This window comes from Bufo gargarizans, chromosome 4 (assembly GCF_014858855.1).
Source record: "Bufo gargarizans isolate SCDJY-AF-19 chromosome 4, ASM1485885v1, whole genome shotgun sequence".
NCBI classification, from domain to species: Eukaryota; Metazoa; Chordata; class Amphibia; order Anura; family Bufonidae; genus Bufo; species Bufo gargarizans.
Genome location: NC_058083.1, coordinates 873,968 through 887,010, shown reverse-complemented (window position 1 = coordinate 887,010; position 13,043 = coordinate 873,968). Strand labels below are relative to the sequence as shown.

Below are 13,043 nucleotides of genomic sequence, written 5' to 3'. Positions count from 1 at the left end.
CATAGCAGAGAATCAGGCTTCACGTCACCCAACATTGGAACAGTCCATTGTCATATATTTAGGCCCCGGCACCCAGGCAGAGGAGAGAGGTCCCATAACAGAGATTCAGGCTTCATGTCAGCAGAGAATCAGTCTTCATGTCATAGCAGAGAATCATGCTTCACGTCACCCAAGATTGGAACAGTCCATTGTCATATAATTTAGGCCCCGGCACCCAGACAGAGTAGAGAGGTCCCATAACAGAGATTCAGGCTTCATGTCAGCGACTCAGAAGAGAATCAGGCTTCATGTCATAGCAGAGAATCATGCTTCATGTCACCCAACACTAGAACAGTCCATTGTCATATATTTAGGCCCTGGCACCCAGGCAGAGGAGAGAGGTCCCATAACAGAGATTCAGGCTTCATGTCAGCAGAGAATCAGTCTTCATATCAGAGCAGAGAATCATGCTTCACGTCACCCAACATTGGAACAGTCCATTGTCATATAATTTAGGCCCCGGCACCCAGACAGAAGAGAGAGGTCCCATAACAGAGATTCAGGCTTCATGTCAGCAGAGAATCAGTCTTCATGTCATAGCAGAGAATCATGCTTCACATCACCCAACATTGGAACAGTCCATTGTCATATAATTTAGGCCCCGGCACCCAGGCAGAGGAGAGAGGTCCCATAACAGATATTCAGGCTTCATGTCAGCAGAGAATCAGTCTTCATGTCATAAAGAGAATCATGCTTCACGTCACCCAACACTGGAACAGTCCATTGTCATATAATTTAGGCCCCGGCACCCAGACAGAGGAGAGAGGTCTCATAACAGAGATTCAGGCTTCATGTCAGCGACTCAGGAGAGAATCAGTCTTCATGTCATAGCAGAGAATCATGCTTCACGTCACCCAACACTGGAACAGTCCATTGTCAGATATTTAGGCCCCGGCACCCAGGCAGAGGAGAGAGGTCCCATAACAGAGATTCAGGCTTCATGTCAGCAGAGAATCAGTCTTCATGTCATAGCAGGGAATCAGGCTTCACGTCACCCACCACTGGAACAGTCCATTGTCATATATTTAGGCCCCGGCACCCAGGCAGAGGAGAGAGGTCCCATAACAGATATATAGGCTTCATTTCAGCAGAGAATCAGTCTTCATGTCATAGCAGAGAATCATGCTTCACGTCACCCAACACTGGAACAGTCCATTGTCAGATATTTAGGCCCCGGCACCCAGACAGAGGAGAGAGGTCCCGTAACAGAGATTCAGGCTTCATGTCAGCAGAGAATCAGTCTTCATGTCATAGCAGAGAATCATGCTTCACGTCACCCAACACTGGAATAGTCCATTGTTATATATTTAGGCCCTGGCACCCAGGCAGAGGAGAGAGGTCCCATAACAGAGATTCAGGCTTCATGTAAGCAGAGAATCAGTCTTCATGTCATAGCAGAGAGTCATGCTTCACGTCACCCAACACTGGAACAGTCCATTGTCATATAATTTAGGACCCGGCACCCAGACAGAGGAGAGAGGTCCCATAACAGAGATTCAGGCTTCATGTCAGCGACTCAGCAGAGAATCAGTCTTCATGTCATAGCAGAGAATCATGCTTCACATCACTCAACATTGGAACAGTCCATTGTCATATAACTTAGGCCCCGGCACCCAGACTGAGGAGAGAGGTCCCATAGCAGAGATTCAGGCTTCATGTCATAGCAGAGAATCAGGCTTCATGTCACCCAACACTGGAACAGGCCACTGTCAGATATTTTTAGGCCCCGGCACCCAGACAGAGGAGAGGTTCATTCAACTTTGGGTTGCCCCGCAATATAATGATAAAATGAAAATAAAAATAGGATTGAATGAGGAAGTGCCCTGGAGTACAATAATATATGGTTAAGGGGAGGTAGTTAATGTCTAATCTGCACAAGGGATGGACAGGTCCTGTGGGATCCATGCCTGGTTCATTTTTATGAACGTCAGCTTGTCCACATTGGCTGCAGACAGGCGGCTGCGTTTGTCTGTAATGATGCCCCCTGCCGTGCTGAATACACCTTCAGACAAAACGCTGGCCGCCAGGCAGGCCAGCACCTCCAAGGCATAAAAGGCTAGCTCTGGCCACGTGGACAATTTAGAGACCCAGAGGTTGAATGGGGCCGAACCATCAGTCAGTACGTGGAGGGGTGTGCACACGTACTGTTCCACCATGTTAGTGAAATGTTGCCTCCTGCTAACACGTTCCGTATCAGGTGGTGGTGCACTGTGGCGTGTTGACAAAACTTTTCCACATCTCTGCCATGCTAACCCTGCCCTCAGAGGAGCTGGCCGTGACACAGCTGCGTTGGCGATCTCTTGCTCCTCCTCTGCCTTTGCCTTGGGCTTCCACTTGTTCCCATGTGACATTTGGGAATGCTCTCAGTAGCGCGTCTACCAACGTGCGCTTGTACTCGCGCATCTTCCTATCACGCTCCAGTGCATGAAGTAAGGTGGGCACATTGTCTTTGTACCGTGGATCCAGCAGGGTGGCAACCCAGTAGTCCGCGCACGTTAAAATGTGGGCAACTCTGCTGTCGTTGCGCAGGCACTGCAGCATGTAGTCGCTCATGTGTGCTAGGCTGCCAAGAGGTAAGGACAAGCTGTCCTCTGTGGGAGGCGTATCGTCATCGTCCTGCGTTTCCCCCCAGACACGCACCAGTGATGGGCCCGAGCTGCTTTGGGTGCCACCCCGCTGTGAACATGCTTCATCATCATCCTCCTCCACCTCCTCCTCATCCTCGTCCTCCAGTAGTGGGCCCTGGCTGGCCACATTTGTACCTGGCCTCTGCTGTTGCAAAAAACCTCCCTCTGAGTCACTTCGAAGAGACTGGCCTGAAAGTGCTAAAAATTACCCCTCTTCCTCCTCCTCCTGGGCCACCTCCTCTTCCATCATCGCCCTAAGTGTTTTCTCAAGGAGACATAGAAGTGGTATTGTAACGCTGATAACGGTGTCATCGCCACTGGCAATGTTGGTGGAGTACTCGAAACAGAGCAACAGGGCACATAGTTCTCGCATAGAGGCCCAGTCATTGGTGGTGAAGTGGTGCTGTTCCGCAGTGCGACTGACCCGTGCGTGCTGCAGCTGAAACTCCACTATGGCCTGCTGCTTTTCGCACAGTCTGTCCAGCATGTGCAAGGTGGAGTTCCACCTGGTGGGCATGTCGCATATGAGGCGGTGAGCGGGAAGGCCGAAGTTACGCTGTAGCGCAGACAGACGAGCAGCAGCAGGATGTGAACGCCGGAAGCGCGAACAGACGGCCCGCACTTTATTCAGCAACTCTGATATGTCGGGGTAGTTGTGAAGGAACTTCTGCACCACCAAATTCAGCACATGTGCCAGGCAAGGGATGTGTGTCAAACCGGCTAGTCCCAGAGCTGCAACGAGATTTCGCCCATTATTGCACACCACCAGGCCGGGCTTGAGGCTCACCGGCAGCAACCACTCGTCGGTCTGTTGTTCTATACCCCGCCACAACTCCTGTGCGGTGTGGAGCCTGTCCCCCAAACATATGAGTTTCAGAATGGCCTGCTGATGTTTACCCCGGGCTGTGCTGAAGTTGGTGGTGAAGGTGTGTGGCTGACTGGATGAGCAGGTGGAAGAAGAGGAGGAGGAAGCCGAGTAGGAGGAGGAGGCAACAGGAGGCAAAGAATGTTGCCCTGCGATCCTTGGCGGCGGAAGGACGTGCGCCAAACAGCTCTCCGCCTGGGGCCCAGCTGCCACTACATTTACCCAGTGTGCAGTTAGGGAGATATAGCGTCCCTGGCCGTGCTTACTGGTCCACGTATCTGTGGTTAGGTGGACCTTGCCACAGATGGCGTTGCGCAGTGCACACTTGATTTTATCGGATACTTGGTTGTGCAGGGAAGGCACGGTTCTCTTGGAGAAGTAGTGCCGGCTGGGAACAACATACTGTGGGACAGCAAGCGACATGAGCTGTTTGAAGCTGTCTGTGTCCACCAGCCTAAATGACAGCATTTCATAGGCCAGTAGTTTAGAAATGCTGGCATTCAGGGCCAGGGATCGAGGGTGGCTAGGTGGGAATTTACACTTTCTCTCAAATGTTTGTGAGATGGAGAGCTGAACGCTGCCGTGTGACATGGTTGAGACGCTTGGTGACGGAGGTGGTGGTGGTGTTGGCGGTACATCCCCTGTTTGCTGGGCGGCAGGTGCCAACGTTCCTCCAGAGGCGGAGGAAGAGGCCGAGGCGGCAGCAGCAGAAGAGGCCGAGGCGGCAGCAGCAGAAGAGGTAGCAGGGGGAGCCTGAGTGACTTCCTTGTTTTTAAGGTGTTTACTCCACTGCAGTTCATGCTTTGCATGCAGGTGCCTGGTCATGCAGGTTGTGCTAAGGTTCAGAACGTTAATGCCTCGCTTCAGGCTCTGATGGCACAGCGTGCAAACCACTCGGGTCTTGTCGTCAGCACATTGTTTGAAGAAGTGCCATGCCAGGGAACTCCTTGAAGCTGCCTTTGGGGTGCTCGGTCCCAGATGGCGGCGGTCAGTAGCAGGCGGAGTCTCTTGGCGGCGGGTGTACTGCTTTTGCCCACTGCTCCCTCTTTTGCTACGCTGTTGGCTCGGTCTCACCACTGCCTCTTCCTCCGAACTCTGAAAGTCAGTGGCACGACCTTCATTCCATGTGGGGTCTAGGACCTCATCGTCCCCTGCATCTTCTTCCACACAGTCTTGATCCCTGACCTTCTGTTCAGTCTGCACACTGCAGAAAGACGCAGCAGTTGGCTCCTGTGTTTCGTCATCATCAGAGACATGCTGAGGTGGTATTCCCATGTCCTCATCATCAGGAAACATAAGTGGTTGTGCGTCAGTGCAGTCTATGTCTTCCACCGCTGGGGAAGGGCTAGGTGGATGCCCTTAGGAAACCCTGCCAGCGGAGTCTTCAAACAGCATAAGAGACTGCTGCATAACTTGAGGCTCAGACAGTTTCCCTGTTATGCATGGCGGTGATGTGACAGACTGATGGGCTTTGTTTTCAGGCGCTATCTGTGCGCTTTCTGCAGAAGACTGGGTGGGAGATAATGTGAACGTGCTGGATCCACTGTTGGCCACCCAATTGACTAATGCCTGTACCTGCTCAGGCCTTACCATCCTTAGAACGGCATTGGGCCCCACCAAATATCGCTGTAAATTCTGGCGGCTACTGGGACCTGAGGTAGTTGGTACAGTAGGACGTGTGGCTGCGGCAGAACGGCCACGTCCTCTCCCAGCACCAGAGGGTCCACTAACACCACCACGACCATGTCCGCGTCCCTTACTAGATGTTTTCCTCATTGTTACCGTTCACCACAATAACAAAAATATTATTTGGCCCAATGTATTGAATTCAAATTCAGGCCTTTTTTTACAGACACCTAACACTATCTGGCTATCTATTTAGGTACCGTATTACACTAATACAGGCACAGCAGTAACCACAGATTTAGCTGAATATAAATTGTAGGCCTAGTATTTAGGCGCTGGGTGACAGGTATACGTTTACGGACAGAATTAGACTTGGAAATGCACGGTAGCGTGTGTGTGAAGTTATTGTGGATGACCCTATCCGCACCTTGAATCTAATATAACCTTTTATGGATAGATTTAAAGTAGGCCTGATACAGCAGAAACCACTAAATTAGGAAATTGCTAAGTTGGGAATTGTATTTCAACCCAGAACAAAAATATATCCTTTTCCAGACAGCAGACAGTATTACAATTGGCTTGCCACAGCTGAAACACCAGATTTAGGGTACTGCTATTTTGGCAATTGTATTTCACTCCTCAATAAAATAGCAAGCACAGCCAAGCCCCTGATGTAGGATATAGCAAAAAAATAACCACACTATTGATGGTTAAATGGACTTGGTGGCAGCTTGCCCCTGATGTAGGATATAGCAAAAAAATAACCACACTATTGATGGTTAAATGGACTTGGTGGCAGCTTGCCCCTGATGTAGGATATAGCCAAAAAATAACCACACTATTGATGGTTAAATGGACTTGGTGGCAGCTTGCCCCTGATGTAGGATATAGTCAAAAAATAACCACACTATTGATGGTTAAATGTACTTGGTGGCAGCTTGTGCTGGCGCACCACAAGACAAAGTGGCCGCCGATCACCCCAGAAAAAAGTGACTGAAAAACGCTCTGGGCAGCCTACAAACAGTGAGCAATTGAATAGCAGCAGTTCAATGATCCACAGCTGTAGATCGATCACTGTCTTAAGTGTTTTGGAGGAATTAATCACTGCCTAATCTCGCCCTGACGTCGCAGATGCAACCTCTCCCTACACTGATCAGAGCAGAGTGACGTGCGGCGCTACGTGACTACAGCTTAAATAGAGGCTGGGTCACATGCTGAACTGGCCAATCACAGCCATACCAATAGTAGGCATGGCTGTGACGGCCTCTTGGGGCAAGTAGTATGACGCTTGTTGATTGGCTGCTTTGCAGCCTTTCAAAAAGCGCCAAGAAAACGACGAACACCGAACCTGAACCCAGACTTTTATGAAAATGTTCGGGTTCGGGTCCGTGCCACGGACACCCCAAAATTCGGTACGAACCCGAACTATACAGTTCGGGTTCGCTCATCCCTATAAATCACGGCTTGGGACTCTTCACCTCGGCTCGCCACAAGCCATCAGTTCTGAAAGGTGCAGAGTCTACCACTTGGAAGGGAGGGACTGCAGCACCAGCCACTTGGACAGAAGCACGTTCAGCTTCTGCACCGTTGGATGCGTGCACGCATACTGCTGTCTCTTGGCAATCGCTTCGGTGATTGCTGACGGAATGACTGACAAGGAGTAGGAGCAGGATAATCTGCTCCAGCAAAAGATGGGATTGACAGACAGCTCCCTCCTGCTAAGGTGGTGGAGCCTTAACTGGCTGAAACTAGGTGCGTGCCAGTAGCTGTGGCAGGCTGGACCACCACATCAGAGCCACAGTTCTCCCGGGCCACTTTATGGTGACACTACATATGTTGGTGAAAGGCTGTGGTGCCAACATTTGCACCCTGCCCACGCTTCACCTTCTGCCTATATATTCTACATGAGGTCATGTTGAGCTCCTCTGGCGGCATCACAAAAAACTGTCACACCGCCGAGTACCTCATTTTCCCTCCAACACTACTCACTGGCTGACTGCTACTGCCGCTGCCTCCGTGAACCCCTGTACCACTCCTTCCCGGAGAGGTAGGCTGCTGCAAAGCGGGTGTTCTACCTCGTGCCCATTTGGCTCCCGACCTCCCACTGCTGCCACCCTGCTGACTCCCGACCACGCTAGATACTTGCTGGCTCAGCCGCTGGGTCACTAGCAAGCTGCCACCCTCTTCTCCTGATGATGACGAAGCCCCTTCTTCACCCGAATCCCAAGTGCGATCGGCTTCATCATCATCGACTAGTGTCTGCACATCACTGATGTCTTCCTCAATGGTCTTTGGGTCAGGAACCTGACCGCTCGCGACACAAGCTCTCCTCATCACTACTTGCCCACCTAGTTGAGGAAGTGGCGGATGCCTCCTCCAGGTCTTGGCTGGGCAGTAGCTGCTGACTGTCCTCTAGTAGTTCTTCCTCGCTGAAAAGTGGAGCCGAGTCTACAGCATATAATACTTCTTGCGGTGATGGAACAGAAAAGGACAGAGGCAGGTTGAGGACAAGTGAGGGCACAGGGCCTGCTCACGGACCATGCCAACAAAGGGTTGTGTCTGACAAACCCACCAACTGTTGGCTAGGGGTGTCTGATGTCACTTGGGATGATGTGGATGATCGAGTTAACCAATCAAGAACTTCTGGGTTGCTGGTCAAGACACCTAGATGACACCGGGAGCTCAAGCCTCTCGCTGCAACTCCTGCTGCCGTGCCCCCTTACTCTGCTGCGACCTGTGCCAGAAACATTCAGGCCTCTGCCACTCCTCTGTGCATGGTTTGGCACTTCTCTGTCTCACATACTTGTAGCTAAACTAAACAAAAATCTATTAAAGTGACAAATATATTTTTCTTTTTGTAATGAAATAGGTCACTAAATTATTTCTGCGCAAATAACAGCAAATGTGAACTGTGTGTATTTTTCTAATTTTCTCTAGAAATATGACAAGAAACGCTTTTACCACAAATAAAACCAAATGTGAACAGCGTCTATTTTTCTCGTATTGTACTATAATAGGGCACTAAACGTTTTCACCATATATAGCTGCAGAAGTGAACAGAGTATGTGTTTCTCTTTTCCCACAGATATAAGCCACTAAAGGCTTTTCAACATAACACTTGAACCCCTACAACAAATTACTGGAATGACAAAGCTGTATAATGGACATTTGGATCCCCAAATAATCTTTCCCTGCACTTGTAAGGCCTCATGCACACGGCCATTGTTTTGGTTCGCAGTTTTTGCAGCTTGGATGCGGACCTATTCACTTCAATGGGGCCACAAAAGATACGAACAACACTCTGTGTGCTGTCCCCATCCGTTTCTCCGTTCCGTGGTCCGCCAAAAATATATAACCTGTCCTATTCTTGTCCGTTTTGCGGACAAGAATAGGCAGTTATATCAATGGCTGTTCGTGCCGTTCCGCAAATTGCAGAACGTACACGGACGCCATCCGTGTTTTGCGGATCCACAATTTGCGGACAGCAAAACACACAATGGTCGTGTGCATGAGGCCTTAATGGTATTTTTTCCCAATGATGTTTTCTGTATGACTCTCCCTAGCCCCTGCAACGTCTGTCCCTGCACTAAGCTGATGTGACATGATTCCTCCCTATCCTTATCGTGCACTTATAAAGCACTTTTTTTCCACATTGAGGTTTTCTTTCACTCTCCCTAGCACCTGAAACGTCTGTCCCTGAACAAAGTACGATGGTGAATGGCAGAATCTAAGATGGCCGCCGTATTTATAGGGCTGTGACATCACCGGGCTGGCGGGCTGCTGATTGGCTGCATTCATGGCATTATGGGTCATCCCCCCTTCCCAGAGTTCCTTGCCCCATGTCCTCACACGTGTAGCCACCATTTTAGCTGCCATTGTTAGGAAAAATTGTGTTTCGTTACCACGAAGTATGAGGAAATTCGCATTCGTTCAGAATCAAATTTTTCCTGAAACTCTGAACAAATTCACCTTCCTCAGCTTCGATTTGCTCATCTCTAGGTTCAAGCTATAGTATATACAATCCAAGCAAAGAGGAAGTCAGAAGAATTATATCTGACCAACACCATCATTGCACGGTTAGGGTTCAGTGATTGTCAAGAGTCCACACGGACAAAGCTATGGAACATCTACTGGTTTTACTGTTATGCCCAGGGGCGTCGTTAGGTCAAAGCATCCGGATGTTCTGTCCAGTGCCCCGAATGTTATGTTATGCTGGTAGCATTTTTGGCTATTCCAGGGCCCTTTAATATTGATTTGACCTGGGCAATCCCACAGATCATCTCCCCACCCTCCTTGTACTTGTTCCACTACTTGCAGGCTGCGCGGGCATGAGTTCATTCACTTCAGTGCGCAATCCCGTCCTGCGGCGCGTGATCCCGCAAGACCCGTCACTGGAGGTCACGAGTCTCGTGGGATCACGCGCTGGAGGACGGGATTGTGCACCGAAGTGACTGAACTCATGCCCGCGCAGCCCTCAAGTAGCGGATCAGCGGAACAAGTACAAGGTGTGCACACATCTTCCATGACACCAGCCTGTAAGTGTAAATGTAGTTCTTCCCCTCCACTAACAAGCAGCAGACAGTTATCAGGACGGAACTGTTCCTTCCCGATAATTGTACGCAGAGTTGGCGAGGGACACAAAATGCACCTTTACATTATTGTTATTTTTACAAATTTTATTTCAGCATTAAAGGATTATTCCAATTTCCAGTTAAAGAAAGTAGTCCCCTATCCACTATTGGATTGGTGAGGGTCCTATGGGTTCTCTAACCCCCCTCCTCAGATCACGATAATGGAGGCTCTGTATCCTGTGAAGCCCACCTGAAATGGACGGAGTGGCTGGTCAGAAATGTGCACAATTCCTCTATTCTTTTCTATCGGAGTGCCAGAGACAGCCGATTGCTGTACACAGCCATCTCCGGAACCTCCATAGAGATAACATCTGGTATTTAAGTGCGTTGGCTTGTATGTTAATTCTTATTATGCAAATTTCCACTCAGTGGGCTTGAGCCCCGGATGTTCTCAGACCCCAGCAACGCCCCTGGTTATGCCTCTGATCCTTCTGAATGAGACAGTTCTGTCAACACAAGGAAAATCTTTCCACCAAGAACAAAGTCGGTCACAGACGGGATCATTCGACCAAAGTGTTTATTACTGATATTTGTCACTTTTTGAATCTGGTTTATAAGAGGCGACATGTAACTACCTGATACGTGTGTGACACATCAACTTCTTTATTTACAGAGAAACCTGGACAATGTCCCCTAGAACCATTAGCAAAGTGTCCTCCTAACATTTCTCCTCCTGAGTGCAAATCGGACGATGTCTGTCCTGAAAAAGAAAAGTGCTGCAGTGATCAGTGCACCATAAAATGCAGGGATCCCATCGAGTGTAAGTTCATTAGAAACCAAACCCAACAAGTAGATGGAGCTCATTATTAGACAGGATTTGGCACCTGGTGAAGGAATCTGACAGCTGTATGGTTACATGACCAGCTCCACCTGATCTGCCAAAATCTGCTTTACCACAAACACATCTCAGAGGTAAATTCAGCTTCACTGGTGGCAGGCAGCCCGGCAATTATCAGGACTGTATCTGCATCACATGACTGTGAGGACTAACGCAAGGAGCACATTAATGTTCCAAAGTGTGGACCTGTGAGCACTTCATGTGTCATCATATGATAGCTCCACAAGGTTCTGTGTGCTCCTCTAGAAGTATTATTTCTACTGCCATTACATACATTTCCATTAGGTACATAAATAATATACAGCACCTGTACTGATACTGAGTTACATCCTGTATTATACCCCAGAGCTGCACTCACTATTCTGCTGGTGCAGTCACTGGGTACATACATTACATTACTTATCCTGTACTGATCCTGAGTTACATCTTGTATTATACCCCAGAGCTGCACTCACTATTCTGTTGGTGCAGTCACTGTGTACATACATTACATTACATTACTTATCCTGTACTGATCCTGAGTTACATCCTGTATTATACCCCAGAGCTGCACTCACTATTCTGCTGGTGCAGTCACTGTGTACATACAGTACATTACTTAACCTGTACAGATCCTGAGTTACATCCTGTATTATACTCCAGAGCTGCACTCACTATTCTGCTGGTGCAGTCACTGTGTACATACAGTACATTACTTAACCTGTACAGATCCTGAGTTACATCCTGTATTATACTCCAGAGCTGCACTCACTATTCTGCTGGTGCAGTCACTGTGTACATACATTACAATACTTATCCTGTACTGATCCTGAGTTACATCCTGTATTATACTCCAGAGCTGCACTCACTATTCTGCTGGTGCAGTCACTGTGTACATTACATTACATTACTTATCCTGTACTGCTCCTGATTTACATCCTGTATTATACTCCAGAGCTGCACTCACTATTCTGCTGGTGCAGTCACTGTGTACATACAGTACATTACTTATCCTGTACAGATCCTGAGTTACATCCTGTATTATACTCCAGAGCTGCACTCACTATTCTGCTGGTGCAGTCACTGTGTACATACATTACTTAACCTGTACAGATCCTGAGTTACATCCTGTATTATACTCCAGAGCTGCACTCACTATTCTGCTGGTGCAGTCACTGTGTACATACATTACAATACTTATCCTGTACTGATCCTGAGTTACATCCTGTATTATACTCCAGAGCTGCACTCACTATTCTGCTGGTGCAGTCACTGTGTACATACATTACATTACTTATCCTGCACTGATACTGAGTTACATCCTGTATTATACCCCAGAGCTGCACTCACTATTCTGCTGGTGCAGTCACGGTGTACATACATTACATTACTTATCCTGTACTGATTCTGAGTTACATCCTGTATTATACTCCAGAGCTGCACTCACTATTCTGCTGGTGCAGTCACTGTGTACATACATTACATTACTTATCCTGTACTGATCCTGAGTTTCATCCTGTATTATACTCCAGAGCTGCACTCACTATTCTGCTGGTGCAGTCACTGTGTACATTACATTACTTATCCTGTACTGATCCTGAGTTACACCCTGTATTATACTCCAGAGCTGCACTCACTATTCTGCCATTTTCTGGATATCTCTCTCATTGATGCCGCTCTTCCAGTCTCTCAGGATATGTAGTGTTGATACTTTGTGTCTTATGTTTCTATAGTTACATCTGGAAATCTAACTCAATGACCATTTCTTCTCCAGAGAAGCCCGGAACATGCCCACCACCACCACGCCGGACCGATTGCCCATCCGATCTGCCACCTGGAATATGTAAAGTGGACAGTGATTGTCCAGGAAAACAGAAATGCTGCTTCATAAATTGTAGCTTATGGTGAATCAATGTGTAATAAGTGATGTGAGGCGGCCGGATGCATCTCCGTCCCTCACAGCGGAGGACACATCGCCGATCAGCCTCAGTAATTCTCTCTTCTCGCGGCTTTTCCTTCTCTAGTTGCAGATAACCCTGGGAGGTGACAGCGGTGAAGACACTCAGGGCCGGATCCGCTGCCCCAGGTGCCCAGTCTGAATACACCCCCATTATAGCCAGATTTCTCCTCCTTCTCAGCGATCATAGTGACATTTATCAATGTAATAAAGCAGAAGATGAAAAATGAGACTGAGATGTATCATTGACCGTCCATTGTGAGGCATCAAATTATTACTGGTGGCCGAGAAATGTAATTCCTGCTCATTGACGCTGACATTAGACACTGCAGTCTAGAGCGGGCGAGGTCCTGGTGGTCAGAGGTCAGGACTGCGCTCAACCAGACTCGTTATGAACCTTTTCAGGTCTGTTTCGGATGAGTCCACTATAACGGCACGTAACATAGTATTAGTGCACGTGTCAGCGGGAAAAAGAGGAAGA

General features: G+C 48.5%; 1 long non-coding RNA gene across 4 annotated transcripts in view; it reads left to right on the top strand.

Annotated features, from left to right (window-relative positions):
- Window positions 1-12,789, top strand: part of LOC122935566 — a 29,037-nt gene extending 16,248 nt beyond the window's left edge. For all 4 annotated transcript variants that reach the window (XR_006388800.1, XR_006388798.1, XR_006388801.1 and 1 more), the window contains 2 exons: window positions 10,402-10,548; window positions 12,380-12,789. This is a non-coding gene — a long non-coding RNA (uncharacterized LOC122935566). The remainder of the gene's footprint in view (window positions 1-10,401; window positions 10,549-12,379) is intronic.
- The last annotated feature ends 254 nt before the right edge of the window (window positions 12,790-13,043 follow it).